This window comes from Triticum aestivum, chromosome 2B (genome assembly GCF_018294505.1).
Source record: "Triticum aestivum cultivar Chinese Spring chromosome 2B, IWGSC CS RefSeq v2.1, whole genome shotgun sequence".
Classification (NCBI taxonomy): domain Eukaryota; kingdom Viridiplantae; phylum Streptophyta; class Magnoliopsida; order Poales; family Poaceae; genus Triticum; species Triticum aestivum.
In genome coordinates this window covers 264,062,804-264,088,037 of record NC_057798.1, presented here as the reverse complement: position 1 = coordinate 264,088,037, position 25,234 = coordinate 264,062,804, and the positions used below count along the sequence as shown (strand labels likewise).

At 43.9% G+C, this 25,234-nt stretch overlaps 1 long non-coding RNA gene across 6 annotated transcripts; it reads left to right on the top strand.

Moving 5' to 3' along the window:
• Positions 1–16,633: 16,633 nt before the first annotated feature.
• On the top strand, positions 16,634–20,298 carry LOC123044689 (uncharacterized). 6 transcript variants are annotated; one of them, XR_006420254.1, is made up of 8 exons: positions 16,634–17,383; positions 17,755–17,810; positions 18,641–18,719; positions 19,320–19,394; positions 19,478–19,578; positions 19,679–19,735; positions 19,811–19,882; positions 19,979–20,298. It is a non-coding gene; the product is annotated as an uncharacterized lncRNA (long non-coding RNA). The 6 variants fall into 6 exon arrangements; XR_006420256.1 differs by having other exon boundaries at positions 19,797–19,882; XR_006420255.1 differs by lacking the exon at positions 19,320–19,394.
• The last annotated feature ends 4,936 nt before the right edge of the window (positions 20,299–25,234 follow it).

The following is a 25,234-nucleotide window of genomic DNA, read 5'->3' as shown; positions in this document are numbered from 1 at the left end:
AACTAGGAGACTACATCATCCTCGACGACATAGACTCCGACCCTGATAGCAATGATGACTATGTTGATGAAGCTGGAGCAGATATTATGGAGTCTTCTTATGATGAAAATTTCTAGATGACCACCATTGTAATTAGTAGTATTTTCCCTCCAAGTAGTTGCAACGATCAAGTTTGTAGTGATAGGTTAGACCGCTCTTGTGTGACTTGTGTGCTATTGATTGAAGTGAAAATGATTGTGTTTGTCTCATGAGCATTATGGGTAGTGAATCTCTCTTAGACCCCTATTCTATTCTGTTTTCTCACCCCTTCTAAACCCATCAGATGCCTCAGAGACGTGACAATGGATTTTCCTTCCCATCGGATCTCACTCAGTTGATCGAGCAGCAGAATACCTTGATGCAACTTTTAGTCCAGAATCAGAACCAAGGCAACAACAACAACAACCCACCACCACCCCCACCCCCTATTGATCACCTAGCCCGTTTCCTAAGGTTGAATCTGCCGGTGTTCTCTAGTAGCACCGAGCCGATTGTTGCGGATGATTGGCTCCACAAGATTGGAAGAGAGCTGACCACTGCAGGATGCATAGATGCGGAGAGAGTGCATTTTGCCGCACATCAGCTTGATGGACCCGCAACATCATGGTGGTAGAATTTCACAGCCACTTACCCCATTGACACTGTTACATGAGATCAGTTTCTGCAGGCTTTCCGCACTGCCCATGTTTCAATGGAGCTATGAGCATGAAGAAGTGTGAGTTTCGCAACTTGCGCCAAGGAGGACGTACAATGGGCCAGTATGTGGATGAGTTTAGTAAGTTAGTATGCTATGCCCCTGATGACGTAGCTACAGATGCTGCTAAGCAGGAGAAGTTTCTGGAAGGACTGAATGATGAGCTGAGCATGTAGTTGATGGTGGCAACATTCAACAACTACAAGGAGTTGGTAGACATGGCTCTCATGATTGAAGGCAAGCAGCAATAGATTGATAATCGCAAGAGGAAGTATGGATAGGGGAGGTATACTTCTGGAGCCTAGCAGAAGCCCCGCTATTCCCCGTACTCGGGAGGACATACCCACAACCATGAAGGACACATGCACAATGGAGCAAGTTCACACAACCATAGTGGCCCCAAGAATGGGAATGTGAATGGAGGAAGCAGTAGCCAGAACCGTTCCAACCCTTCAACACCAGCCAAGAGGGATTTGAGCCATGTTACCTGTTTCAAGTGTCAGAAGACTGGACATTATGCCAATGAATGTCCTGACGCAAAGAATGGAAATGGCAATGGGATTTCTACCAAGAAGGCCAACCCTTTCACCAAAGGTCAGGTGAACCACATCAGCGTGGAGGAGATTGAGGGTCAACTCGACGTAGTTGTCGGTAAGTTTTTGATTAATGCATTTACTACACTTGTTCTTTTCGATACTGGTGCATCACATTCATACATATCAAGGGGATTTGTGGATAAGTATAACCTGCCAACCCAAGCCCTTAGGTCACTCATGTTAGTAAGCTCGCCAGGAGCAGAGTATATGGCCAGCCGATGGTGCGATCGGTTACCCTTAAGGATTGGTAACTATGAGTTTTCCTCGGACCTAATAATTTTGGAGTCACAAGGATCAGATATAATTTTAGGCATGGATTGGTTATCGAAGTATGGAGGGAACATTGATTGTGCTAGTAAGTCGATATTCCTCATCACCCCAGAAGGAAGAAGGATCAAGTATATATCCCGGCATGTGCCGAAGAGGACTCGAGTGAATTCCTTATCAGGAATTGTACAGGAGGAAGTACCAGTGGTGAAGGATTACCTAGACGTATTTCCGGAGGAGTTACCAGGCATGCCACCGGATCGTGACATTGAGTTTTTGATTGAGCTATTGCCAGGCACCGGGCCAATATCAAAGAGACCATATCGGATTCCCGCATAGGATTTGGAAGAAATTAAGAAGCAGATTAAGGAGTTACTAGATAAAGGTTACATACGACCAAGTGCTTTTAGTGGAGAAGAAGGATGTATCATTAAGGATGGTTGTTGATTATCGTGCATTGAATGAGGTGACAACCAAGAACAAGTACTCACTGCTGATGATCAATGATTTGTTTGACCAGTCGCAAGGAGCTAAAGTCTTCTCTAAGATAGATCTTCGATCAGGTTATCACCAGTTGAAGATTCGAGAGCAGGATATACCTAAGACAGCTTTTACCACAAGGTACGGGCTATATGAGTATATTGTTATGTCATTTGGTCTGACTAATGTGCCTACCTATTCCATGAACATGATGAACAAGGTGTTTATGGAGTTTTTGGATAAGTTCGTTGTGGTGTTCATTGATGATATATTGGTCTAATCGAAGAATGAAGAGGAGCATAAGGAACATTTGCGTTTGGTTCTTGAGAAGCTCAGAGAACACCATTTGTATGCCAAGTTCAGCAAGTGTGAGTTTTGGTTAAAGGAAGTTGGATTTCTCGGACATGTTATATCCGGAGAAGGAATAGCAGTAGACCCTACCCAGGGTTGCTTCTGTGACTAAATGGGTGGCACCCACATCAGTTGGAGAGATCAGAAGTTTTCTTGTACTCGCGGGATATTATCGGAGGTTCATTGAGAATTTCTCCAGGATTGCAAAGCCCATGACGGAGTTACTAAAGAAGGACACCAAGTTCAAATGGACTGAGGAGTGTGAAGCCAGTTTTCAGTAGTTGAAGAAACGTTTGGTTACAACCCCAGTGCTGATTCTTCCAGACCAATGAAAGGATTATCAAGTGTATTGCGATGCTTCACGTCGAGGACTTGGAGCAGTGCTTATGCAGGAAGGAAGAGTTGTTTCATATGCCTCACGACAGCTTAAACCTCATGAGTTGAATTATGCTACGCATAATTTGGAGTTAGCAGCCGTAGTGCATGCATTGAAGACATGGAGACATTTCCTCATTGGAAACCATTGTGAGGTATGCACGGATCTTAAGAGTTTGAAATATATCTTCACTCAGAAGGAGCTGAACCTCAGGCAAAGGAGATGGTTGTAGCTCATTAAGGATTATGATATGAAATTGCACTATCATCTCGGAAAGGCCAATGTAGTAGCATATGCGTTGAGTCGCAAGAGCTATGTTAATACTCTCATGACTGGAGGATTACCTAAGGAGTTAGTAGATGATCTTCGAGAGTTATGTTTGGAGATAGTTCCGAGAGGTTATGTAGCAGCATTGGAGATTCAGTCCACTTTGATGGGAAAGATCAGAGAAGCCCAGAAGACTGACAAGGAGATTGCCGAGATAAAGGAAAGGATGAGCAAAGGCAGGGCTAAAGGATTTCGTGAGGATGAGCACGACACTTTATGGTTTGAGGATCGCGTTTATGTGCCTAATGACCCCGAGATCAGGAAGTAGATTCTGCAAGAGGCCCATGATTTGCCGTATTCGATTCACCCAGGAAACACTAAGATGTATGGATTTGAAGGAAAGTTTCTAGTGGACAGGAATGAAAAAGGATATTGCCGAGTATGTAGCAGTGTGTGATGTATGTCAGAGAGTTAAGGCAGAGCACTAGAAGCCAGATGGATTGCTACAGCCGTTGCCGATACCCAAATTGAAGTGGGATAAACTTGGAATAGATTTTATCACTGGATTGCCCAGGACTCGTTCAGGCTATGACTCTATCTGGGTTGTAGTCGATCGTTTAACGATAGTAGCTCATTTCATCTCGGTGAAGACCACTTATACGAGTGCTAAGTTGGCGAAGATACACATGAACAGGATCGTATGTCTGCATGGAGTTCCGAGGACCATCGTATCGGATAGAGGAACCCAGTTTACCTCAAAGTTCTGGAATCAGTTGCATGAGACTTTGGGTACTAGGCTAGAGTTCAATACAGCCTTTCATCCACAGACAGATGGACAGACCGAGAGAGTCAATCAAATTCTGGAGGACATGTTGAGAGCTTGTGTGCTAGATTATGGATCTAGTTGGGACGACAATGTGCCGTATGTAGAGTTCTCTTATAACAACAGTTATCAAGCCAGTTTGAAGATGGCCCCTTTCGAAGCTTTGTACGGAAGGAGGTGCAGGACACCGTTATTGTGGGATGAAGTTAGAGATCGACATTTGTTTGGACCTGATTTAATCAAAGACTCTGAAGAGAAGGTTAAGTTGATTCGCGACAGACTCAAGGTAGCTCAGTCCAGGCAGAAGATTTATGAGGATTCAAAATGCAAGGAGACAATTTATGAAGTCGGAGACAGAGTATATCTTCGTGTGTCCCCGCTTCAAGGAGTTAAGCGTTTTGGAGTTAAGGGAAAGCTAGAACCATGTTTTGTGGGACCATACAGAGTTTTGGAACGTATGCGAGAAGTTGCATACAAGCTGGAATTGCCAGAAGGATTGTCAGGAGTTCACGATGTGTTTCACGTTTCCCAGTTGAAGAAGTTCCACGCGGAGATGTCCGATATTCCTCTGAGAGATACAATGCCACTGGAAGCGATTCAGTTAGACAGTGATATGACTTATGAGGAGAAGCCAGTCAAGATTCTCGAGTTTTCTAGCGGAGTTACTCGTAGCAAGGTTATCAAGTTTTGCAAAGTTTAGTGGAGCCACCATACCGAGGAGGAAGCCACTTGGGAGCGAGAGGAAGACCTTCGTAGAGACCACCCAAACCTTTTTGCTGACCAACCCGAATCTCGAGGGCGAGATTCATCTTAAGGGGGGTAGGTTTGTAACATCCCAATTTTCAAGTTGGATGTTATATATAGATAATCATATGCATATCATATTTGTTTTGCATTTTGGTTGAGATCCTAGAAATCTTAAGCAACTCAAGGACCCACGGAGAGAGTTGGAGATTTCACAAAATTCATATTTGAGTCTTATTCAAATTTGAAGAAAGGATCAATTGATTTTATTATTTTTTCTCCTCAAATATTTTCAATATCAAAAATAAATGAGAGAAGATAATATCACTTCTTCAAATTAAGAGAAATATTGGAGAAAGGATTTTAAAATCAAATTATAAATTTTTTGGTATTTTATTTGAATTAGAAAATGTGCATTTTTGAAAATTAAATTTTAGGCCAGAAAAATGTTCACTTTGTTCTAAATATTTCATTTAGATGGTGAAAATTGTTTTTGGCATTTTTAAAGTTTTTTATAATTTATTAGGATTTTTCTTTCTCCGGGCGAAATTATTTAAAAAAGAACTCTTCGGACCGAACTGGGATTTATCCGCAAGCAAGCCCCGCCCCCCGAGGATAAGCGCCGCTGCCCCCCCGGGAGCCCTCAAGCCGCCTCCCGCCACCACAGCGCCGCCGCCGCCGCCGCCTTCCGCCGTCAGCGCGCCGCGGCTCGCACCATCCCGCAGCCCTGCGCCGACCCACAGCCCGCCGGAGCCGCCGCCCCGCCCGCCCTTGACCTCGTCGTCGCCGGTCTTTTTCAGTTTTAGGTAAAGTCGTTCGTTTTTTTAAAACCCTAGTTTTTTTGACTATGAACAGTAGGGTAAAATCCCACTGCAATTTTTATTAAATCATCAAAGAAAAGTATCACTGTACAAGAAGCTAAAAAACTAAAACTAAACTAGGCTAGCAAAAAGAAAGAAAACAAAAGAGAAAGAAGAAACAAAAGGGCTTGAGGTGAGCCCCTAAGAAGGAGAACTAAAACTAAAACTAAAACTAAGCCTAAGAAGAAGGCTACTCAAGAGGACACCAAAGTGTCCAGCCAGGTGTTGAATTTAGCTGCATATTTATTCTTGACCATGTGAGAGAGTAAGTTCGGTTTTTTTATTAGATCATTTTCTTGGTTTGTTGGGGAGACTTGACTTCTCGAATTCCACGTGCATGTCCCCAGGTTGAAGCAATGGAACTTCATCCTCATATGAGCTTGCCACTTCTTTCCCTTTCGGATCATAGTCTTCTTCTTCCTCCGTGCTCCAACCATAATGTTCCACATCTCCATAAACCTTGGGGTTTGCAATATAATCAACATAGCTCTCACCCTCCGAGTCTTGAGACGACATATTTTCAAATCTGCCAGAACAACAAGAAAGAAGAACAAAAGATTTCTCCGTGATACGATGGTTAATACGTTCAGAGGGTATATAAAGATTTTTTATCTTAGGAACAAGTAAACGGGAGAAAAACGGAGTCAGGAAGGTTCCCGAGGTGGGCACAACCCACCTGGGCGCGCCAGGGGGCCCTGGCGCGCCCTTGTGTCTTGTGCCCCCGTCGGGTGCCTTCCTGGCTGTTTCTTATTTTCCTAATTTTTTAATAATCCAAAACTGATAGAAAATATTTTTGCGGATTTTTTGGAGTCCGTTTACTTGCCGCATCATGCACCTCCTCTTTTCAGTTATTATGGAGTGTTCCGGAAGATATCTTTTATGTGTTCCTCTGGTGTCATGGTTTGGATAATATTGCTTTCAACATTAATACACGTACCTGAAATATAGTGTTTAATTCTTTGATCGACCACCTTCGGGTTTGGACCTTCGGCATTATTGATCTTGATAGCTCCAAAGCGATAAACCTCTTCAATAACATACGGTCCTTCCCATTTGGAGAGAAGTTTTCCTGCAAAGAATCTAAAATGAGAGTTTTACAAAAGAACATATTCTCCAACTTTGAATTCCCGTTTTTGGATTCTTTTATCATGCTATCTTTTAATTTTTTCTTTAAACAATTTGGCATTTTCATAAGCTTGGGTTCTCCATTTATGTAGTGAGCTAATATCAAATAACCTCTTTTCTCCGCCAAGTTTGAAGTCATAGTTGAGTTCTTTTATTGCCCAATATGCTTTATGTTCTAACTCAAGAGGTAAATGACAAGCTTTTCCATAGACCATCTTATAAGGAGACATACCCATAGGATTTTTATAAGCTATTCTATAGGCCCAAAGTGCATCATCCAATTTCTTAGACCAATTCTTTCGGGACCTATTAACAGTTTTTTGTAGTATTAGTTTTATTTCTCTATTGCTGAGTTCAACTTGATCACTAGATTGAGGATGATAGGGTGATGCAATTTTATGGTTAACATCATATTTAGCAAGCATTTTATGGAAAGCACCATGAATAAAATATGAACCACCATCAGTCATTAAATATCTAGGGACTTCAAACCTTGGGAAAATAACTTCTTTAAGCATTTTGATGGAAATGCTGTGATCAACACTACTAGTTGGAATAGCTTCTACCCATTGTAGCGACCAGACCTCAAACGTTTAAGTCTCTGTGCATCAGTGTTATCCCTGGATCGGTAATGCTGACACGCACAGTACTCGAGGAATTATAACAGAGTTTCAATCACACAGTTATTACATCGAGTCCTCATAAAGAGTATTATTACATAAATAAATCATGGCTGAAGGGCATCTAAACTAGATTACAGTGGAAGCTTCGAAGGTAAAATGAGTCCATCAACTCCAACGGCATAGCTGAGTGCAAATCAACAACCAATCGCACCTTATTCATCGTCTGAGTAGTCTGTAACATAAGACGTTGCAGCCTGAAATAGGTCAGCACATGGAAAATGCTGGCATAGTTACACTGTAAAGCAATGATAATGCAACATGCAATATTTGCCTGGTGCAGGCTGTAAGTTTCATGATTTGCATAAAGCTAGTTTTTTCCTACAACAAAGGAATAAATTTATTTAACTACTCCCAAGTTGCCCATTATTTGAGAAGGTAACCCCAACTCAAATCCCAATTAAAAGTATCATCATTAACCCAACATCATAATTAATTAGAGTAACGTGATGAGATCACATCAATAGATTCAAGTACTAGATACTCAAGACGTCCATAACCGGGGACACGGCTAACCATGATTAGTTTATACACTCTGCAGAGGTTTGCGCACTTTTCCCCACAAGACTCGACCGCATCCATGATTGGATGATCGAGACATAGCCTTTCTGAAGCATTAACTCTCTACTCCGGGTAGACAGTACCACCTACAACCCTCTACATCTACTAGTCTACCTCTTCAAGAGCTCACGCAACTTACTCAACTATGCCAGAGCCCATAATGGCTTGTGGCTGCACACGGAAGTTTCTAGCATGAACAATCTTATGATCCCTTAGAGCCTGGGTGGCATTCCATAGGATAATCACACGACAACCCCAGGATTTCCAAAAACAGGCAACACTGGGTTCCCCAGGTGCCTCAACCAATCCACCCAGATGTGTATTTAAGTTGCCACCTTAATGTTATCCATAATTAAAATAACTCTCAAACTTCCATGTGTGAACCATGATCCAATCCCCGTCTATGAGCATGGCTAAGCAATAATAAGCATAACGTATATTCCTGGGGTGATCAAAAGGTATTAGGTTCCTACCTCAAGCACTACAACCAAAACCACATGTTCCCAATCCTGCCAATGCAATTATTCGTGGGGCGGAACTAAAGCATAGTAAAAACTGGGTATAAAAGAGTATGATCAAAGTGTAACTTGCCTTGCTAACAATCTGCAAACTCTAGAGATCCATAGTAACAAGCTTCGCACTTCGGGTAATCTAGCAAAGACAAACAATAACATACATAAGCAATCACTCAATCGGAACACGAGAAAAACCGAGAAAAGATCCAAATCAAACACGAAACAACAAACGGCTTAAACTAACAAGAGGCAAAACCTAACATCAATATTAACGAGTGAATTAGATGTTAGCAATAGGTACATGTGATTAGCTATGATTTGCAAAAAGATTCAACTCAAACGGAGCGACAAACTCAAAATACGAATGAAACAAGATCATTTACTAATCTGGACTAAAGTCAAATTTTACAATACCAAAATCATGTCCAAGTTGATTAACTGGAAAGAGAGATTCCAGGCGAAGATTTTGGCGTTGGTTACATCTAATTTGGATAAACGAGTAAAAAGTTATACTAGTTTAAAGATCAGGGGCTGAACCACGATAAAAATAATCGCGGATAAATCCCTGGCTGAAAATAAAAATAAAAAGAAAAGACTACGGCGCGAAAGTCCGCTAACAGAGACTAACGAACGAATTCGTTCGTTAAAACGAACTAACAAACAAACGTTCGTAGATTAGACTAAACCGAGAAAATGATCTAATAAAAAAACCGAACTTACTCTCTCACAGGGTCAAGAATAAATATGCAGCTAAATTCAACACCTGGCTGGACACTTTGGTGTCCTCTTGAGTAGCCTTCTTCTTAGGCTTAGTTTTAGTTTTAGTTTTAGTTCTCCTTCTTAGGGGCTCACCTCAAGCCCTTTTGTTTCTTCTTTCTCTTTTGTTTTCTTTCTTTTTGCTAGCCTAGTTTAGTTTTAGTTTTTTAGCTTCTTGTACAGTGATACTTTTCTTTGATGATTTAATAAAAATTGCAGTGGGATTTTACCCTACTGTTCATAGTCAAAAAAACTAGGGTTTTAAAAAAATGAACGGCTTTACCTAAAACCGAAAAAGACCGGCGATGACGAGGTCATGGGCGGGCGGGGCGGCGGCTCCGGCGGGCTGTGGGTTGGCGCAGGGCTGCGGGGTGGTGCGAGCCGCGGCGCGCTGACGATGGAAGGCGGCGGCGGCGGCGCTATGGTGGCGGGAGGCGGCTTGAGGGTCCCGAGGGGGCAGCGGCGCTTATCCTCGGGGGGCAGGGCTTGCTTGCGGGAGGGCCAGGGATTTATCTGCGGTTATTTTTATCGTGGTTCAGCCCCTGATCTTTAAACTAGTATAACTTTTTACTCGTTTATCCAAATTAGATGTAACCAACGCCAAAATCTTTGCCTGGAATCTCTCTTTCCAGTTAATCAACTTGGACATGATTTTGGTATTGTAAAATTTGACTTTAGTCCAGATTAGTAAATGATCTTGTTTCATTCGTATTTTGAGTTCGTCGCTCCGTTTGAGTTGAATCTTTTTGCAAATCATAGCTAATCACATGTACCTATTGCTAACATCTAATTCACTCGTTAATATTGATGTTAGGTTTTGCCTCTTGTTAGTTTAAGCCGTTTGTTGTTTCGTGTTTGATTTGGATCTTTTCTCGGTTTTTCTCGTGTTCCGATTGAGTGATTGCTTATGTATGTTATTGTTTGTCTTTGCTAGATTACCCGAAGTGCGAAGCTTGTTACTATGGATCTCTAGAGTTTGCAGATTGTCAGCAAGGCAAGTTACACTTTGATCATACTCTTTTATACCCAGTTTTTACTATGCTTTAGTTCCGCCCCACAAATAATTGCATTGGCAGGATTGGGAACATGTGGTTTTGGTTGTAGTGCTTGAGGTAGGAACCTAATACCTTTTGATCACCCCAGGAATATACGTTATGCTTATTATTGCTTAGCCATGCTCGTAGACGGGGATTGGATCGTGGTTCACACATGGAAGTTTGAGAGTTATTTTAATTATGGATAACATTAAGGTGGCAACTTAAATACACATCTGGGTGGATTGGTTGAGGCACCTGGGGAACCCAGTGTTGCCTGTTTTTGGAAATCCCGGGGTTATCGTGTGATTATCCTATGGAATGCCACCCAGGCTCTAAGGGATCATAAGATTGTTCATGCTAGAAACTTCCGTGTGCAGCCACAAGCCATTATGGGCTCTGGCATAGTTGAGTAAGTTGCGTGAGCTCTTGAAGAGGTAGACTAGTAGATGTAGAGGGTTGTAGGTGGTACTGTCTACCCGGAGTAGAGAGTTAATGCTTTAGAAAGGCTATGTCTCGATCATCCGATCATGGATGCGGTCGAGTCTTGTGGGGAAAAGTGCGCAAACCTCTGCAGAGTGTATAAACTAATCATGGTTAGCCGTGTCCCCGGTTATGGACGTCTTGAGTATCTAGTACTTGAATCTATTGATGTGATCTCATCACGTTACTCTAATTAACTATGATGTTGGGTTAATGATGATACTTTTAATTGGGATTTGAGTTGGGGTTACCTTCTCAAATAATGGGCAACTTGGGAGTAGTTAAATAAATTTATTCCTTTGTTGTAGGAAAAAACTAGCTTTATGCAAATCATGAAACTTACAGCCTCCACCAGGCAAATATTGCATGTTGCATTATCATTGCTTTACAGTGTAACTATGCCAGCATTTTCCATGTGCTGACCTATTTCAGGCTGCAACATCTTATGTTGCAGACTACTCAGATGATGAATAAGGTTCGATTGGTTGTTGATTTGCACTCAGCTATGCCATTGGAGTTGATGGACTCATTTTACCTTCGAAGCTTCTGCTGTAATCTAGTTTAGATGGCCTTCAACCATGATTTATTTATGTAATAATACTCTTTATGAGGACTCGATGTAATAACTGTGTGATTGAAACTCTGTTATAATTCCTCGAGTACTGTGCATGTCAGCATTACCGATCCAGGGATGACACTGATGCACAGAGACTTAACCGTTTGAGGTCTGGTCGCTACAATGGGTAGAAGCTATTCCAACTAGTAGTGTTGATCACAACACTTCCATCAAAATGCTTAAAGAAGTTATTTTCCCAAGGTTTGAAGTTCCTAGATATTTAATGACTGATGGTGGTTCATATTTTATTCATGGTGCTTTCCATAAAATGCTTGCTAAATATGATGTTAACCATAGAATTGCATCACCCTATCATCCTCAATCTAGTGATCAAGTTGAACTCAGCAATAGAGAAATAAAACTAATACTACAAAAAACTGTTAATAGGTCCCGAAAGAATTGGTCTAAGAAATTGGATGATGCACTTTGGGCCTATAGAATAGCTTATAAAAATCCTATGGGTATGTCTCCTTATAAGATGGTCTATGGAAAAGCTTGTCATTTACCTCTTGAGTTAGAACATAAAGCATATTGGGCAATAAAAGAACTCAACTATGACTTCAAACTTGGCGGAGAAAAGAGGTTATTTGATATTAGCTCACTACATAAATGGAGAACCCAAGCTTATGAAAATGCCAAATTGTTTAAAGAAAAAATTAAAAGATAGCATGATAAAAGAATCCAAAAATGGGAATTCAAAGTTGGAGAATATGTTCTTTTGTAAAACTCTCATTTTAGATTCTTTGCAGGAAAACTTCTCTCCAAATGGGAAAGACCGTATGTTATTGAAGAGGTTTATCGCTTTGGAGCTATCAAGATCAATAATGCCGAAGGTACAAACCCGAAGGTGGTCGATCAAAGAATTAAACACTATATTTCAGGTACGTGTATTAATGTTGAAAGCAATATTATCCAAACCATGACACCAGAGGAACACATAAAAGATATCTTCCGGAACACTCCATAATAACTGAAAAGAGGAGGTGCATGATGCGGCAAGTAAACGGACTCCAAAAAATCCGCAAAAATATTTTCTATCAGTTTTGGATTATTCAAAAAATTAGGAAAATAAGAAACAGCCAGGAAGGCACCCGAGGGGGGCACAAGACACAAGGGCGCGCCAGGGCCCCCTGGCGCGCCCAGGTGGGTTGTGCCCACCTCGGGAACCTTCCTGACTCCGTTTTTCTCCCGTTTACTTGTTCCTAAGATAAAAAATCTTTATATACCCCCCGAACGTATTGACCACCGAGAAATCTTTTGTTCTTCTTTCTTGCTGTTCTGGCAGATTTGAAAATATGTCGGCTCAAGACTCAGAGGGTGAGAGCTATGTTGATTATATTGCAAACCCCAAGGTTTATGGAGATGTGGAACATTATGGTTGGAGCACGGAGGAAGAAGAAGACTATGATCCGAAAGGGAAAGAAGTGGCAAGCTCAGATGAGGATGAAGTTCCATTGCTTCAACCTGGGGACATGCACGTGGAATTCGAGATGTCAAGTCTCCCCAACAAAGCAAAGAAACCTAAGATCCAGTTTATCCCTTTTTGTCTCTTGCAGGAAAACAAGCAGGAGTTTTGGAAAAATATATTAAAGTTTGGGCAAGAGATCGAGGATTTGAAGGAGGAAAATTCTATCCTCGAGAATAAGATGAGGAAGAAGAATACCAATACTATCTCATCACCACCACCATCATCTTCATCACCAAAGGAGAATTAAGTTCATGGTATGGGCACTCCCCTTGGCTTGTGCCAAGCTTGGGGGAGGTGCACTGGTATCGTATCACCACCACTATCTTTGCCCTTACTTATTTTAGTTCGATCTTTGGTTATCTTTTGGTTTAGTTCAATAAAAGTTTAGTTCGATCCTTTCTTTTCGAGTGCTTGCTTAGTGGTCTACCTATCTATGTAATCGTGTGCAAGTTATATAATAAAGTTTTGATGTGAGTCTTTGCTTCTTTACTCCTATGTTGCAAATCAAACAAAAGAAATAAATAAATGAAAAAGATCATATGCTAATCTTATGGTAAATAATGACATCACATAAGGAAAAGTATAAGTCGTATTTTTTTGGAGATTGACAAACATATCATTGGTCAATGATGCAACTCATGAAATAATTAATAAGGGAAGAGAAGATTCACATGCAAATATGCTATCTTGGACATCTTTTATGATTGTGATCCCTCATTAAATATTATATGTCAAATTTGTTGAAGTTGGACAAGGAAGACAAGTAATGAGTTATGCTTGTTCATATTCACATAGAAGTTATATTGTTATAGATCCTTCAAAATGTGGTGCTTGCCTAATATCTTTGCTAGCCAAAAACTCCGCACTAAGTAGAGACACTACTTGTGCATCCAAAACCTTAAACCCAAATTCATGCCTTGAGAGTCCACCATACCTAGCTATGGATTGAGTAAGATCCTTCAAGTAAGTTGTCATCGGTGCAATAAGGCAATACAAATTGCTTCTAGAAGTGTTGGATCATTTAGTACAAGAGAAAATTGAGCGTTGTATGAACTTGTGATGGCAAAGAATAAAAGCGACATACTGCATAATAAAGGTTGCTATCATAAGGGGCAATATAACGTGACGTTCTTTTGCATTAAGGGATTTGGCATACAAACAAAAAGCGCATGACAACCTCTGCTTCCCTCTGTGAAGGGCCTATCTTTTACTTTCATGTATTTACTTTTATGCAAGAGTCAAAATATTCTTCCCCATTCCTTTTTATTTACTGTTTTGGCAAGCATCATGTGGCGAGGAAAGATCTAAGCACATATATCCAGTTGAATGTGAGTGACCATGAATTATTATTGTTGACATCACCCTCGAGGTGAGTTTGTTGGGAGGCGAAACTACTATAAGCCCCTATCTTCCTATGTGTCTGGTTGAAACTTTTTGCTCATGGGTACGTTGTGAGTGTTAGCAACCATAGAATATTAAATGATGGTTGAGTATCTGGACTTGCCAGAAGGCTCCGACACGTGACCCTTCCTGAATATATGATGAATTGTAGTTGCAAAGTTGACTGAGAACATAGTTTGTTGGTTTTCAATAGAGTTTATGCTTTATACTTCGTTGTTGTGATGAATTGTTACTTGTTCATGAGAAGTTATATGATGAAAGTTGTGTGATAAAGTTTCATGTTAAGGTTCTTTGCTGTTATAATAATAATCATGATGCTTCTCTGTCTGTATTTTGTTTTTATCGACACCTCTCTCTCTAAGCATGTGGACTTGTTCTCGAAATCGGTTCTTCGCTTGAGGACAAGCGAGGTCTAAGCTTGGGGGAGTTGATACGTCCATTTTGTATAATGATTTCCTACTATTATTTATAATGTTTTTATGTATAATAATGCTTTTTGGAGTATTTCTAATGCCTTTTCTCTCATAATATGCAAGGTTTACACAAAGAGGGAGAATATCGGCAGCTGGAATTCTGGACCTAGAAAAGCACGTCAGAGCTACCTATTCTGCACATCTCGAAATAAACTGAAACTTCATAGAGAACTTTTATGGAATATTTAAGAATTATTGGAGCAAATAACCACCAGAGGGGGGCCACCAGGTGGGAAAAACCCACCTGGGCGCACCCTAGTGGGTTGTGCCCTACTCGGGCCACCTCTAGTGCCCATCTTCTGGTATATAAGTCACTTTGACCTAGAAAAAAAATGAGGAGACGACTTTCGAGACGAAGCGCCGCCTTCTCGAGGCAGAACTTGGGCAGGAGCACTTTTGCCTACCGGCTTAGCGATTCCGCCTGGGGAACTTCCCTCTTGAAGGGGGAAATCATCGTCATCGTCATCACCAACAACTCTCCCATCTTTGGGAGGGCAATATCCATCAACATCTTCAACATCACCATCTTCTCTCAAACCGAACTTCATCTCTTGTGTTCAATCTTTGTACCGGAACCTTAGATTGGTGCTTGTGGGTGACTAGTAGTGTGGATTACATCTTGTAGTTGATCACTATATGGTTTATTTGGTGGAAGATTATTTTTTCAGATCCATTATGCTATTTAATACCCCTCTGATCTTGAGCATGATTATAATTTGTGAGTAGTTACTTTTGTTCTTGAGGTCACGGGAAAAGTCATGTTGCAAGTAATCATGTGAACTTGATATGTGTTCGATATTTTGATGATATGCATGTTGTGATTCCCTTAGTGGTGGCATGTGAACATCGACTACATGACACTTCACCTTATTTGGGCCTAAGGTAATGCATTATGGAGTAGTTATTAAATGATGGGTTGCTAGAGTGACAGAAGTTTAAACCCTAGTTTATGCGCTACTTCGTAAGGGACCGATTTGGATCCAAAAGTTTAATGTTATGATTAGATTTTATGTTAATACTTTTCTCATAGTTGCGGATGCTTGTGAGGGGGTTAATCATAAGTAGGAGGTTTGTTCAAGTAAGAACAACACCTAAGCACTGATCCACCCACATATCAAATTATCAAAGTATCGAACATGAATTAAGCCAACATGATGAAAGTGATATGATGAGATTCCCTTGTACCCTCAAGAATGCTTTGCTTATTATAATATACCGTTTTGGCATTTCCTTTGCCTCAAAAGGATTGGGCTACCTTGTTGCACTTTATTTACCGTTACCGTTACTTGCTTGTTACAAATTATCTTGCTATCAAACAACTTGTTACCGACAATTTCAGTGCTTGCAGACATTACCTTGCTGAAAACCACTTGTCATTTCCTTCTGCTCCTCGTTGGGTTTGACACTCTTACTTATCAAAAGGACTACAATTGATCCCCTATACTTGTGGGTCATCAGTGGTTTCTGTATTTTAGGGAATTTATGCGCTTGGAATTAGGTCAAATGGAGTTGTGAGGGGGCCACAAGCTTAGATGGCGCCCCCTAGGGGCGCGCTGTGTGAGCTTGTGCCTCTCTCGTGCGGTGTCTGGTCTCCCCCCGAGGCTTCTAGGGTCCCTTCTAGTCCAAAAAAATCACTGTAAAGTTGCATCGCGTTTGGACTTTGTTTCGTACTTTTTTTTGTGAAACAATAAAATAGGTAATAACAGGAACTGACACTAGGCACTAGGTTAATAGGTTAGTTCCCAAAATAATATAAAAAGTCATATAAAGCATACAAGATTGATAATATAACAACATGTAATGATAAGAAGTTATAGATACGTTGGAGACGTATCATATAGTTTCAACTATCAGGGGTGTATTTGAGATATTATACGTATATCTTTCCCTAATAATGAAGCACGAGTTAGATCGTTGCGGCATTTTTACAAATAGGCCCTCCTATTTTATAGAAATTGCACCCGCAGTCCCCTCATAAGTCAGGCCCGAACCGGTACCGAAGAGAGAAAAGAAAAATAAAACGACCGCCCCGCACGGCCCTGCCTGCTCGATCCCATCTCCACCTCCATCCCGCCGCCACCTCCTGCCCCCACACCTCCCGCCCCACACCGCCTCGACCGGGACCGCGTCCCTCCCCAAACGACAGCTCCTGGCCGTCGGATTTGCTGGCTCCCCGCTCCTCGGGGCCAGCCCCTCCCCGGTGCCGGGTCGAGCATCGGCTTGGAGGCCCTTGGGGCTGCCGCCGGTGTGGGAGTCCCGCAACGGCCGTGCGGGCTGCGGACCGAGCGGCGGGCCAGCCACCTGTGCCCCGTCCGCCCTGCTGCTGAGCCATCCTTGTACCGTTGCACACATCTTCGCACCACCGGCCAGCCTCTGGTGCACACCTCTTCTTTTACTAGCCACGAACCACGAGCATCACCTGTTTGGTGTTGTGCCTACGAGCGTGTTGGAGAAATCTGTGTCTAGAGGGTGGTGAAGATTGATGCGGAGAGGAAGTCGATGGCGACAGAGAGCGTGTGTACTCCAGCCTGTTGGATCTATCACAGATGCCTTTGCTTGATGTACAATGTCAAATTCAAGAAGAAAAAAGTGTTTTCTATTTTCTACTATAGATCTGCGTTGTATGGAGCGGAACATAACCAACTGGTCTGCATCTCCTTCAATGGCACCCTGCATCTCTATCAATAGCACCCTGCAACAAGCTTGCTTTCTCTACATCTACCATCAACTACCATGCAACAAGTTCAGTTTGATGTTAAGAGGAGGCGTTACAGGTATTTTTGAAGGCACCCCATGTTAGCCAATGGATTTTGTTTATGTTTCTGGTGGAGATGATTCGGATGAAGTAATGTTTGTTTCTTATGAATAAACTAAGTGATGAATTTAAGATTACTTGCCTAGTATATCTAATTGTAATGTGTATCATGCTCAAGCAAAGGTACCATGACTGACTACTGATATTTCCTAATACATTTATATTTTTTGTTTTACCAACTTTCAGATTTTTCAAAATCATAATTATTATATAGTGTGTATAATCTTTTCTTGCTAGCTCTGTACTACGATTTTGAGGAATCTGCCAATGCAAAATAAGATAGTTGTATGTAGTAGTTATGTTATACAGGTTCTGTTTGATGTGTTTCAGAAGGGAGAGATCGATGATTTTGGAATATAAAGCTTCATATGATTTTTTCCTCCAAGGTAACCATGGGATCCATATTTTTTTAGGTTTGTCTCTAATATTATGTATGCTCTTCCCATTGAAGTTTCAATACTTGGGTTTTACAGCTGCACTTATAGACTTCAATTGGTTTGTCCTATATATAATTATAAATCATGTAATTATTTTATTTGCTTCCCGTTGGTTTCATGTATTTTCCCTTTTGTTTTTACTATGACAAGCTCACAAAGAGTGTGTATTGAAAGGGAAAATAATTTGGTATGTTAGGCCGTTTGAATGCACCTGTTTCTTGTTGTTGTATGTTGTATTGTACCTGTTTCCTAGATGAAAATAAGATTGGCGATATATATATATATATATATATATATATATATATATATATATATATATATTCTGCTGAACATGCATCCTTCTGGCAGCATTTTAGAAATAAAAATATGTTTAGTTATTATCTTATCAAGTTAACCCCTTGTAAGTATAAATTGTGGAGGATAGCTCATTGTTCAATGTCGAAAGATAGGTATTAGAGATCCTATAGTTAGGCTCAACCTGAACAATCATATATCTAGCATTAGTGAAAAAAAGTGATACAAATTTATTTGAATTAATATTTTGTACATTTCTTTCGGATGTTTGATGACATATCTGAACTTATTCATAAACCTACCTTTGATGTTAGTCTCAATTATTCCTAAAATTGGTGTTGACTATCCCACGATTTCATGCTGACTATCCCACGAGACAATTTCTCGACCCAACCAACAATGGTTCATAGAATTTGGGCGTATTCTCCCGTTGCAACGCACGGGCACCTTTACTATATGTCGAGTTATGGTTTCATGATAAACAGGGCACGCATCAAATGTTTGCTGAATTGCTTGAAGAAAATGCATCGGGTCCTTTCTTGCGTCCTTCAAGTCTTCAACCAGGTAAAATAAATCCTGGTATTGTTTTTCTTCTTGCATAACTTATCTAATCTCCCAACAGATTTGTTGGGTTGGTGTGGTTCTTAGTCTTAGTTTTGGCCGTGGCTATGAAATTTTGTTGAGAAGTAGGCAAACATAAAAGTTGTTGTTTGTTGAATGAATTTGCGTTGTATCTCTTTTATTCCTAAAACAGTTAGTCAGAAAGATCTTTCACACTGGTGTGTTACTATTATTTCTACCCAAGCTCTAATATTTTAGTGCCAAGCAAATTTGATGCATCCGAACTATGACACATCTCTCTATACTGAAACTGTGGTTGTATTGTTCGTCATCTGAAAACCACACTCAAGTACTCCCTCCGTCCCAAAATTCTTGTCTTAGATTTGTCTAGATACAGATGTATCTAACACTAAAACATGAATAGATACATCCATATGTAGATAAATCTAAGACAAGAATTTTGGGACGGAGGGAGTATACATTATGGGACATAATGCCCAGAAAATAATCACCAGGCATGGATATCGACCTACAGAGTACAACATTGCATAATTTTCTGGTTTTCTGAAGGTACAACTCAATATTATTTTTTATCATTTATAGATAGAACAAAGGCCACAAGAGCTGATTTTGTGCACCTTGCTGCATGGGCACCCACTTGATTAAGATATTCGAAGTGTGAGCTTTTAGAATTTCAAATAACAAGTCAGATTCTCATTATTAACCTGTGTTCACATTCTAATGTTTTCTGACTCTGACAGATTGTCTTTGAGAATAATTTGATGAACCACCATGTCGCCCTTCAATCTGGTTCCATGGGAAAGTAAATTACATCGTATGAGCGAGTCAACATAGCCTACATGTTAAGTGGATGCTATCACTTTATCACAACTTTTATTTATTACCATTCATTCTACCATTGCTCAACTTTGTTTCATAAACTGTTCTTGCTATGTATGCAGGATACATTTCTAGAGCTGAAATTTCAGGGCATCAAGAAGTAATTAACTATGCTTCAAGTAAGGAAGTTATTTGGTATATCTTTTTTGAGGACTAAATTACTAGCTTAATGTTTGGAAGTTATTGAGCTGCAGATATGGCATGTGCGTACACGAAGACCTGATGCATCAAAGCTCGGTGTGGACACACCTCTTCTTACAGGACAGGTTTGTCTACAAATTATCCGAGCTTCAATTTCCACAATAAAACACATGTTTTTATTTATCATGGTTTCTTCTCTTACATAACCAAACATTTTGCAGATGTTGATTTATCATTTCCTTCGAGCGCCATTAAATCCCAGTCTTATCTAATTTGAAATGGCTCTAGCGTGTGTGATGTATCGCTCCCCTCAGTTTTTGGAGGAACATGGTGCTATTTGGTGCTTTTGGTTGTGGAAAAAATGTCATTAGTCAGGCACTTTCTTGTCATGGATGTGGGAAAACCTTTGTCTATAGTATTTTCTTGGTACCATCTCTATACCGTCTATTCAGTTTGAAAATATATGTGGTACTCCAGTTCTGAAGCTCTGCTTTATGTGGGATGTGGGGAAAGAGGAAATGAGATGTCTGATGTTCTCATATATGGATTTCCTCCAATTGACAATGACATTGCCATACATAATCTTAACAGTGGAGACGCTTAAATTCCATGGCAAGCTCACCATGGTCGGCTTTCTTACTCAACATGGGTGGGAGAGAATAGGGAGGAAGAGGAAGCCGCCCAAGGTCCCGTTGATATGGCGGCACGGGCGGAGGACATGACGGTGCAGCCACTGGAAGCGCTATTCTTCTTGCCCTCGTCCTCCGAGAATGACGGGACAAGGGAGGCGGCGTAGGCGCTGTCCTAACAGATGGGAAGAAGAATGGGAAACGGGAAGAAAGATCGAGTTCATATGGGTGTTGTCTGTGTGTGTGTCAGTAAGTCTTTCAATGGGCCAAGCCCAAAAAATAGTGCAAAATAAATTACAAATGAAATATAATATTCCAACAAAATGTTCGTCACCATCAAAATGATTCCATTTAAAAAATACTATTGAAATTTAAAAAAAACACCTTCTAAAAAAAGAAATATTCATGTTTTTCTGAACAACAACAAAAAGTTGATTGAAAGACTTTCATACACTACTACTTTTTCATCGGGTGAAATGAAAGTGTGGAGTTGAAATAGGTCATGACAAATATTATTAGGGCATGTCCGAATTTTATGGTCCAAAAATTGGATTAAAAACGTGTAACCTTATTTCTGACATTTCCAAAAATTGGATTAAAAACGTGTTTCATAATTGCACGTGGAGCAAGTTATATTTAATATTTTGCCCGGTGCAACGCATGGGCATTTGTACTAGTCACTATTAATTTAGAGCATATTAATGAGTAAACCACCAGCTATTGTCGTGGGAATATGGGAAATTTGGCGCATAAATGCAATATGGCATGATTTTTTTCTTGAGTGGATAATTTTTGCTTGCATTGCCAAGATGTCCGGTTATGCCTTAAGCGGGGCATTTGGCCTTTGCATTGTGCCTAAGCACCTCCTAGCGTTGCCTTTTCGATGAGAGTATCTTCCCCATGATGACGGAAACGAGTCAAACACTCTCTCCACGATTGTTCTACACCTAAAAAGTTTCAGATCTTCCTTCCTGCCCCTCCATTACACCTACTTTTAGATAGAGCGAGAGGATATCCCAATATCCAAAGGAAAACTTGAGTTCATGAATTCTCCACGAGATCCTTCAGGGCTTGTTCGGTTGAGGTGGATTTGAAGGGGATTGAGGGGGAATTAATCCCCTGCAAGCCAAAATCCCTGCAAATCCCCTCCAATCCATCTGGGGTTGGGATTAACCGAACAAAGCCTCATGAATCTTGATACCCTTGGGCTTGTTGGGAATAGTTAGTCTTTCCTGGAGCTACCCCTAGTGAGAGGGAACTTGGTGATTCGTTGACCAAGGTTCTCAGAGACTTAGGTGAGGCATCCGTTGTGGTGGGAGCATTGGTTGTTCCTCACCTCTCCAACTCCCAAGAGTGTGAACTTCGGATTATGTCGGGGGGTTGGGTGCGACATATGCCAAAGGATGGCTTATCATGGTGGGGGCGAGTAGAACATCGCCGATGCCTGGAAACGGGATGAGGCGAAGACATGCACGCCGGCGAATCTTACCCAGCTTCAGGGCTCTCCCAGGAGATAACACCCCTACTGCTGCTCTGCGGGGTCTCCGCATGATCACTAAGGCAAAGTGAGTAGAAGGTTGCTCCTTGAGCTGTTTCTGGAGGTAGGAGAAAGTAAGGCTAGCTCCCCCCTTCCTATATGATCTGGTCTAGTGCTAATGGATTCGAACCCTTTGCATGGGTGCCCTGGGGGGTTTATATAGGCCTACCCCCCAGGGGTATAACGGTAAATCCGGCTGGGCGCGGGTCCCAGCCGTCAGTCTCTCAGGCCGCCGTCTTCTCCACCGACTGATGGGCCCCGCCGACTTGCCTGGTACGGGGCCGACAACCCTTGTCCACCGCGGGTGGGTCTTGCCGGCTGCGGATTACTGTAACCGTGCCTCTAATGACGCTGCCTTGGTCATGGGGTCATGGCAACAGTGCCGCCGCCTGGCGGGCGATCACTGTTGCCATTTCCCGTCGTGTCTGGTTAATGGCGCGTGGGGCCCGTGGGAGGGGCTAGCCAACTCCTGGTGGCCGACTCCCAACGGGTCCGTCTTGTGGTGCTCTCGTCGTCTTCTGCACTCCCGCCGACCGGCGGGACCCGCCTCTCTGGGTCGTACAGACAGGCCGTCGTGGGCACAGGGCTCCGCCCTCAGGGGCTGATGTCAGGGCTGGCATGGCAACAGTGCCGCGCCGGACTGAGATCTTCGCCGGTACGACGCACTGTGGCCATGCTTGCCCTCGATAAACGAGGCGGGAATGGGCCGCGCGGCGGCCGTTCCCCGCCCCGTCCATTATCGCGAAGGTACGGGGCGGTTGGAGTCGCGGGCCGACTCCCTATAGCCGGCTTCTCCGGAAGTCGCCGGCCAGGAGTCGGCTTATCTTGGAGTCGCCTCTGGGACTCGGCTTATCTTAAAGTCGCCTTTGGGACTCGGCTTATCTTAGAGTCGCCTCTGGGACTCGGCTTATCTTAGAGTCGCTCCTGGGACTCGGCTTATCTTAGAGTCGCCTCTGGGACTCGGCTTATCTTAGAGTCGTCTCTGCGACTCGGCCGCGATGGGCAGTCGGCAGCGTCGTCTTGGGGCTCGAGGGGCGCAGCCTGCCCCGATGTCTTGAAAGGTTCAGGGGCTCGGGTTAGCCTACCTGTGGCCCATTACTCCGACAGTAGTCCCCGAAGCTGGTGAGGCTCCGAGGGTGATATGTCGTGGGGCCTCAACAGTTTCATTCTTCTGGTGGCGGAATCTGGGCCTTGCTCGCCGTCTTCCTTTTGGCCGACTATCTGGAGCGGACTCGCAGAGGGCCGTCTCGCCCCTTTAAAGGGTCCGAAAGTCGCGGCGGGATCCAGGCGGCGTGCCTGATACGCTTCCCCGCAGCTGCCCATTGCGGACCTGTCGCGCGGCGCCACGCGGCAGGGACAGTCTGCCCACCCACGCGCACGACGGGACAGGCCATCAGGCGGGGCCCGCCACTACCGCGCCTCGACACGCGAACGGATCCGTTGCGGCCGTGCGGACGGTTGGGGTTCCCACGTAGTTACTGCACACAGTAACTTCGTGGGGTAAATCATGGTGGGCGTGGGGTCCTGCGCGCAGTTAATCCCACGCCCGCCCCATCGGCTTCTCAGCCCATGAGGCTATAAGTAGGCGGGGGGAGAGGGGCGGCAAAGCACGCGCGCCCATCTTCCCTGCTCCCCCGCTTCCTCTTGCTTCTTCTTCCTCTTGCCGCCGCCGTGCCGAACCACACCGCGTCCGCAGCGATGAGCTCTTTCTCCGCCGCCGCGCCCCCTGCTGTGCGCTCCGGCGTGTGGGACGGCTCCGAGGTGGACGACGACCACATCGAGCTTCTTCGCAAGACGTGCCGTCTCCCCGGTGCAAACCTAGTGCGAGCCCGCGCCGTGCTGGCGAGGGAGATATCACCGGCGCCGGAGGAGGGCGAGCGGGTCATATTCCGCTCGCACCTCATGCGCGGCCTGGGGCTGCTGGCGAGCGACTTCTTCCGCTCCTTCTTGGAGTTCCACGGGCTCCAGCCGCACCACCTCACTCCGAACACGGTGGTGCTGCTGGCCGCCTTCGCCATCCTGTGCGAAGGCTTCCTTGGTGTTCTCCCCACCATCGAGCTATGGGGAGAATTCTTCCAATCCAAGCTCGGCACGCACGTCGCCGGCGTGTCAGCCCAGTGCGACGCCTTCATCGCGATGCGGAGATCGACAGCCGACAATCCGTTTCCCTCCATCCCGCTGATCAAGTCGGTGAAGATGTGGCAGCGGTCCTATTTTTATGCGAAGAACGTCGCCCCCGAAGGCGACTGGGTCAATCTGCCGCACTACGAAGCCGGCGCGCCGGCTGGGAGGCTCCCCAGCTGGTCCCACCGGGTCAAGACGCTGACACCCGCAGGCGCCACCGCCGTTGCGCGACTCCGAGTGCTGACGCAGTCGGAGGGTCTGTCCGGGGCCGACTTGCTGGCCGCCTTCATGGCGCGCCGAGTCCTCCCTCTCCAAGGCCGACCTCATCTGATCAGTTAGATGAGCGACCACCGGGACCCGAGTCGGATGTGCACCAGGGACATGCCCCACGCAGAGGTGGCGAACACGGTGAACCACATCACGAACTGCGAGCTTGCGGTTGATTGGCAGTTCGGCAAAGAGCCGTACTCGCGCGCCAACCCCCCACCTGTGGTAAGTCGTATCTCTTGTTCCTTTGTTTTCTTTTGCAGCCGAATTCGACTTCTGATCTTCTTGGTTTCTTCGAGTCAGAACCCCCTCATGCAGCCTTCGGCCGGCGCCACGGGACCGCCCCGTGAGTTCGTCCCCGACCGAGCGGAGAGCGACGTTGACGACCCCAACTTGGGGGCGGCGGCGTTGGAGACCGACGCCGAAGGAGGAGGAGGAGGAGCGGGAGGCGGCTTCAGGCCCTCGGCCACCTTTGCCGACTGGCCTGATAACGACGCCGAAGGGGAAGTCGCTCCGCGCCATCAGTCAAAAGTCAGCCATCCAGGCGCGAGTTCCTCCACCGGCTTGGACGGTCAAGGCGGCGCGAAGAAGCGCCGGGCCGGGCCGAGTTCGCTCGGCGGCCGGCCGAAGAAGTTCAAGGGGGCGGCCGCTGCGACCAAGCGGGAGGAGGCGCTCACGAAGGCCAACCGCTTCCGCAAGGAAGTGAAGAAGCCGCCACTGGTCTCTGCGTAAGTGTTTCTGCCTTCGTCTTATTTTCCTCTGGTGAATCTTGTCCGAGTCTTTTACACTCCTTCCTCGCTTCAGGGCTTCCCTTACCCTTGAGAGGGTCGCTGCCCCCTCCATCATGGGGTCGGCCGAGACGTCCGCCAACATTCGGTGGATTGACCCCGCCGTCGACCTCCGGGAGGCGATGGAGCAAA